Genomic DNA, 6993 nt, shown 5'->3' with positions numbered 1-6993 from the left:
AAAAGAAAGAGATAGAAATACATAAATGATTCTCTTTCTCTTTTCATTCGCAAGACGCTCTCACTTGTAGGCATGCCTACTCTATTGGTAATATCTCTATGGTATTACGCTTAATATTTTTGGCCTGTAGAAAAATAGATGATAGATGGGATGTTAGTTACTTTAAATGGTATAGTTAGCTTCAATTCGTGGCGTTATGTGGCGCGGCGTGTACAATCCTTGTTGATTAAGTTGAAATCTTGTGATAGTTATAGGCAGTAAAAATGAAAATAAGGGAAATTGTGCTCATCAGTTATATTATTATTTTCGAAAATACTTCATTAATAAATTGTCAAGGGTACGTAACAATAAAAGTTTAAATAATGTAATTAGTTAATATTAACAATATTCGAAAATGGTGTAAAAATTTGAAAAATGTATTGAAATTGAAAGAATTTCAATTAATATTGTGTCGAACCTTTAGATTTTATAACTATTCTGAAAACGTGATAATTATAAATGCTTTCTGCTTAAAAACATTAAAAATCGTAGAATTAAAACTTGAAGCGCTAAAAATTAAAGTCTTATTAATGAACCAATCATTCTTGTCGCGAAATAGTTTTGAGATTAGATTCAGAAAAATAATTTTTCGCACAAACAACTCTCCTTCATTAACTATTCTTTTATTATAATTTTCATGAGCCCAAATGATTAATATTTTCATTTATTGTGAAATTTCTTTCATCTTTCTGAAAAATGTACAATCTCACATATTTCAATTCTTTTTCAAATTTTTGAAAATCTTTCTTGAATCTTTTGCAAGGCTTAAAGTCTCTCAAGTAGTATAACATACTTTACAGGTTTTTAAAAATAATTTTAATATTTGTCAAATCATTTCAAAATATTTCAAATCTTTCTGGAATCACGATGAAATTTTATTATTCTTTTGCAATCTTGAAGATATTATGGAATATATAAAAGCATTGCAAAATACTTAACATCTTTCAAAGCTTTTGAAACAATTTTTTATACATGAAATATTTCTTGAACCTTTTCCAATATTTTTAATCGTTTCAAAATCATTTTAATGTTTTCGTTCGTTATGAAATGTTGTAAATAATTGTGAAATTTTCTTTATCTGTTCGAAATATGTAATATGTGAAATATTTATAACTATTTGCATATATTTTTAATCTTTGTAAAAGTATTCTATTATTTTTAAAATCTTTGTGAAATCATTCGGAATCGTTCAGAAATCTTTTTAAATACTTGAAATACTTTGTAATATAAGTTCTTTCAATATGGTGTACACTAGGGTGGTCCAGAAATGCATCGCAAAAATTTTATTCACTCTAGAGGGCAAGGCTCCAAATTCCCATTTAATTAATATGGGGAAATTGACAATTTTCGAAAAATTGAACTCATGTTCCAGGGTTTCATCGAAACGAGTCAAGTTTTTTAGGGATCCAAGAGGAATGCCTGCGAAATAAAACCACACTATTAACTTTCATTTCCAACAAACCACCACCCTCCGCGCAGCACCATAAATGACCCAAAAATAAAATAACTACATATTTAGGTATTATTTTAACTTTTTAGCTATTTCCGTCGTCTTTTTCATAAAAATATTCACTAATGGACAATTTGAATATCTAGCGTCACTTTTTAAACAATTTTCAATTGTTCAAACAAATGTAAATTATTTAAACAATCATTGATTCCCAAAAAAGGTACGAAAATAATAGTATTCTCTGACTGAAATGTAATTAATTGTCATTCTTTAGAGTAGTACATTTTTCTAAAAACATATAAATATTTTAATAATTATTTATTGTCTATTTTCAAAATTTATAAAAATCGAGAGAGAGATATCAATTTTCTTTTTAAATTAGTATCATATGCTACGTTTTCTTGAATAATTTAATAATTTTCATACACTTCTTTTAATGTTTAATAAATTTACATTTGGTTAAACAATCTATATTTGCTCAAGCATTTTTTTTCGATTGCTAGAAAAAGGAAATTAAATAAAACACATAAAATTATTTTTCTAACTGTATTGTGTATAGAAAGAATACGTTAACCACTTTTTAATTGTTTAATAAATATAATTTCTTTCAATAATTACTTTTTCAAAAATACTTTTAAAATCGTAATTACTCTATTTCTTCTATTTTATTTCATTTTTTTACTTATTGAAAATTAAGTCATTGATCAAATAAAAATTTTTCAATCAATATAAATTTGTTGAACATTATAAGAAATGTATCAAAATTATATAACTATTCAACAAAAAGTAGCATAGGATACCAGTTTGAAAAAGCGCACACCTCTGGATTTATTTTTAGAAATTTTGAAAATAAACAATAACTAATTGTTTAAATGATTTACATTTGTTTAAACAATTGAAAATTGTTCAAAAAGTTATGGTATATATTCAAATTGTCCATCAGTAAATATTTGTATAAAAAGACGACGGAAATTTCTAAAAAGTTATAATAATACGTTAAAATTTTATTTTCATATTCTTGGGTCATATTTGGGCGCCGCGGGGAGGTTGGGGCTGGGTTGGAAATGAAAGTTATTAGAGTGGTTTTATTTTGTAGGCACTCCTCTTGAATCCATAAAAAACTGGGCTCTTTTCGATGAAACCCTGGAACATGAGTTTACAAGTATTTTAAATATACTAGAATACCTTTACAAAGATTAAAAATATATGCAAATAGTTATACATATTTCACATATTACATATTTCAATAAGATAAAGAAATTGTCACAATCATTTAAAACATTTCACAACGAATAAAAACATTAAAATGATTTTGCAAAGATGAAAAATATTCGAAAAGATTCAAGAAATATTTTATGTATCAAAAATGGTTTCAAAAGCTTTGAAAGATTTCAAGTATTTTGCAATGATTTTATATATTCCAAAATATTTTCAAGATTTCAAAAGAATAATAAAATTTCATCGTGATTTCAGAAAGATTGGAAATATTTTGAAGTGATTTGACAAAGATTTAAATTATTTTAAAAATTATTGTAAAAGATTTAAAACTATATCAGAGATTTTCAAGCTTGCAAAAGATTTGAAAAAGATTTTTAAAAATTTGAAAAAGAATTTAAGTATTTGAGAATATAAATGTTTCAGAAAGATGAAAGAAATTTCAGAACGAATGAAGATATTAATCACTTGGGCTTATAAAAATAATAATAAAGAAGCTAACCTCAAAACTATTTCGAGACCAGAATGATTAATTCATTAATAAGACATTAATTTTTAGCGCTTCCAGTTTTAATTATACTATTTTTAATGTTTTCAATCAGAAAGGATTTATAACTATCACGTTTTCAGAATAATTATAAAATGTAAGGTTCGACAAAATATTATTTGAAATTCTTTTAATTTTAATACATTTTTCAAATTTTTACACCATTTTCAAATACTGTTAAAATTAACTAATTACATTATTAAAACTTTTATTGTTACATACCCTTGACAATCTATTAATTAAGTATTTTCGAAAATAATAATATGACTGATGAGAACAAGTTCCCTTATTTTCTATTTTCACTGCCTATCACAAGATTAAAATTTAATCAACAAGGATTGCACACGCCGCGCCACATAACGCCACGAATTGAAATTAACTAAACCATTTAAAGTAACTCCCATCTATCTTCTCTTTTTCGACAGGCCAAAAATATTAAGCGTTATTCAACTGTTATTGTTGAAATGGTCTTTAGTTCAATTGCGCCTTAGTTCAAACGGATACATATCCGCCCGGAGTACCATTCTAGGGACTGTCGACTTTAGTCGAATTCAAGTTTAGTAACTTGTAGAAATCGAACCACATCGGAGTCCCAATCCGGATACTAATGGCTAGACCATGATCTAATCAATACATGGTCTAGCCACTTGAAGACTCTTTTACACCTTCCGTCGATTTGTTGACGAACGACCAAACGATCGAAATATCCATTCACACCTAGTTTTTCCATGGTCGGAAATTCTCGTGAAAAAATTTCCACTGGCGGGAAGTTTGAAATTTCAAATGTACTTCAAGCGCTAAAGTAAATATTTCTAATTCTGAAATGCACTTTAGTGTTATTAATATTCTTATTCATGATTTATTTAACATATATTAATTTTTAACGAAGAAAGCGGGGCTGCAAAAGGATTAATAATTTGCATACCAATGCAATCAAATATAAATTCGCAAATTACCCTAAAACAGTCGCAAATTGCAAGTGTCAAACATTGCGCTTGATCTTTTTAAATTAAATACTTGTCTATTTAATGAAAAATCTTGCAGGTGAGTAATGTTGATCTTATTAATGAACTTATTCAGAATATAAATAGTTGCATGTAACGTATGATCGGACATTGCTTGTATTATAGATAACGTTATGCGTAACCTTAAATATGTTATTATTGTATTTATGTACAGAATTTTATTAAACAAGTCATGGATGCAACTGATGTTTTTCCTTCCTCCGATGAAAGTTCCGACAAAGAATTATTGGCACTGTGGCTCCTAAGACGGAGACAAAGAAGACGCGTGCAGAAATAAGATTTCGGTTCACCCTCTTTGCAAACGACGAATAGAACAAGGTAAAATGTCAACTTAAAGGATTTTATTGTTTCCTCGTACAGGAATAGACCTATTATATTAATACACATTAATCAATAGATGTATGATAATAATACATTTATTACACAGGAGTAAGGAAGCTACTATCATTTATAATATTTTTAACATTGTTTTTGTATTTATGTTTTGTAGGCGCTCATGGTAATCTGCACATGGAAATGGTTGTGGTTGATACGAATATGTTTAGAGCATATATACGAATGACCGTTGTCGAATACGAAAACCTCCTTCTGCAAGTGGGTTCGTAGTTGATAAGTGCTCCTACAAGACACGACGTCGTCACTCTGTCGCAGAAACTGATGACCACACTAATGTATAGTAAATATACTAAAATTGTTGTCCAGTCACTTTGAATGAATTAGTTTAAAATATATTTCTGTTTACAAAAGAAGAAATTTTGAAATTAACAAGTTTAATATTTACAAGTATTTTTTTCTCAGGCAAAAAAACTTCATGAGATTGCATATCTTTAAAGCTCTTTTCATTTTCTAGGTATCTTGCCACCGGAGAGTTTCGTGCCTCTGCAAGGTCAGTTTCACATTGTTGTGGCTACAATTCATGGCTTCATTCCCAAAGTTTTAAAAGTCATATGGGAGACACTGCAACTAACTGTGCTGAAAATACCGAGCAATTCCAACGACTGGAAAACAATGATCGACATTTATTACAGAAAATGGCAGTTTCCTCAGTGCTGGGGAGCTCTAGATGGAAAGCAAATTGTTATAGAGGTAATGCCTCAATTAAAATAAATAAATAAAAAGGAGAACAAACGTCGAAACAAAATAAATTCACTATTGCTCATGCATATAGAAGAATTGCAAATCAAAAGTGCAACGTCGTTTATGGTTTTAGTGGCTTGAATAATGAATTGAATTACATAATTTTGTTTGCGTAATAAACTCTCTTTTTTCACGAAAGTATATAAAGTTATACATATTATTTTTACAGGCTCAACCAAATAGTGGTTCTTTTAATTATAATTACAATTACCAGCATAGCCTTAACCTTTTAGCACTTTGTGATGCAAGTTACAAATACATAATCGTAGACGTCGGTGTAAAAGGTAGTTACTTTATATACCAAAGTATATAAAGTTATGCATATTATTTTTACAGACTCAACCAAATAGTGGTTCTTCTAATTATAATTACAATTACCAGCATAGCCTTAACCTTTTAGCACTTTGTGATGCAAGTTACAAATACATAATCGTAGACGTCGGTGCAAAAGGTAGGCAAAGTGACGGTGTAGTTCTCCGGCACAGTAACTTTGGCAGGAGACTTTTCTCGGGTTCGCTTAATCTTCCTTATCCATCGGAATTGTCTCCAGGAAGTCCACTCATACCTCAAGTATGTGTAGCGGATGAGGCACCTGTGGTATCATGGCTTCTCAATCGAGAATATTTCGCACTCCTATCAAAGATATTAGGTCCTAGATACGGCATGAGATTAGTTGCACCATATACCGGTAGTTAGCGCGGCAGGCAAGTTTGTGGTCCTGCATATATATATTGCTTTTAGTTCGGCCACATACTTGTAGAGGCGCGACATGTACCATTGGTTCCGCCACATGTTTGCAGAGGCGCTACAGGCAGCTATATATTCAGTCGCGCCAATTTATAATGCATTTGAAATCCAAAATGGTAATAATGTAATTTTAATTTATAAGTGAATGGAAAAATAATTTTAATTGAGTAGAAAAGGTCTTGAATATGTCCTTACTATTCTTTTGTGGTTGAAGAAATAAAAATTCTGAAAAGGAAATTCCTTATAAAAACTTATAAAAAAAAATTTTTCCTAAAGTTCCTTATAGACCTAGACAAATGTCTTCTGAAATGTGGTATTTTTAAAATATTAGTGAATTAAGTGGTATGTGAGTTTTTTAACAGCTGTAAAGTGTAAGAGGCAGTTTCGAAAGTCAAAGGAAATTACGGCTTGCTTCTACAGTTTAGCTAAGGCTATGTTATAAATATGAACCATTTTTTTCAAATTGAAATAAGAAGTAACTCAATCTTACAAAATTTCATTTTCCCTGCTCCAGAAATCTAGCTTTAAGAAAAAATGTAAGTTTGCCTAATTTTTTTTTATTATCATTTAATACTAAGACTTGACATAAAAATTGCCATAATTTTCGTCTTTTTGTTGTTTTAATATATGAGCTAATTACATTTTTAAACCGCAACCATGAAAAATAATATAAACCAAGGCTATAAATTCACAGAACTATTATGTACTTCAATAGTCTATATTTAAAAAAAAAATTGATGCTGTTTTTATTTTATTTTATTTTTAATAAATATATTTCATTTCGTTAGTTTTTTATTTAGCTTCCTTTAATTACTTCCTTTATTTCTTTATTT

At 28.7% G+C, this 6993-nt stretch overlaps 1 long non-coding RNA gene across 2 annotated transcripts; it reads left to right on the top strand.

Annotated features, from left to right (window-relative positions):
• The first annotated feature begins 4225 nt into the window (after positions 1-4225).
• On the top strand, positions 4226-5423 carry LOC117180333. Of its 2 annotated transcripts, none has more exons than XR_004468033.1 (3): positions 4226-4594; positions 4767-4947; positions 5127-5423. It is a non-coding gene; the product is annotated as an uncharacterized LOC117180333 (long non-coding RNA). The 2 variants fall into 2 exon arrangements; XR_004468032.1 differs by having other exon boundaries at positions 4767-4952.
• Positions 5424-6993: the final 1570 nt, after the last annotated feature.

Source organism: Belonocnema kinseyi, chromosome 9 (genome assembly GCF_010883055.1).
Source record: "Belonocnema kinseyi isolate 2016_QV_RU_SX_M_011 chromosome 9, B_treatae_v1, whole genome shotgun sequence".
Lineage (NCBI taxonomy): Eukaryota > Metazoa > Arthropoda > Insecta > Hymenoptera > Cynipidae > Belonocnema > Belonocnema kinseyi.
This window is presented reverse-complemented; position numbering and strand designations above follow the sequence as displayed.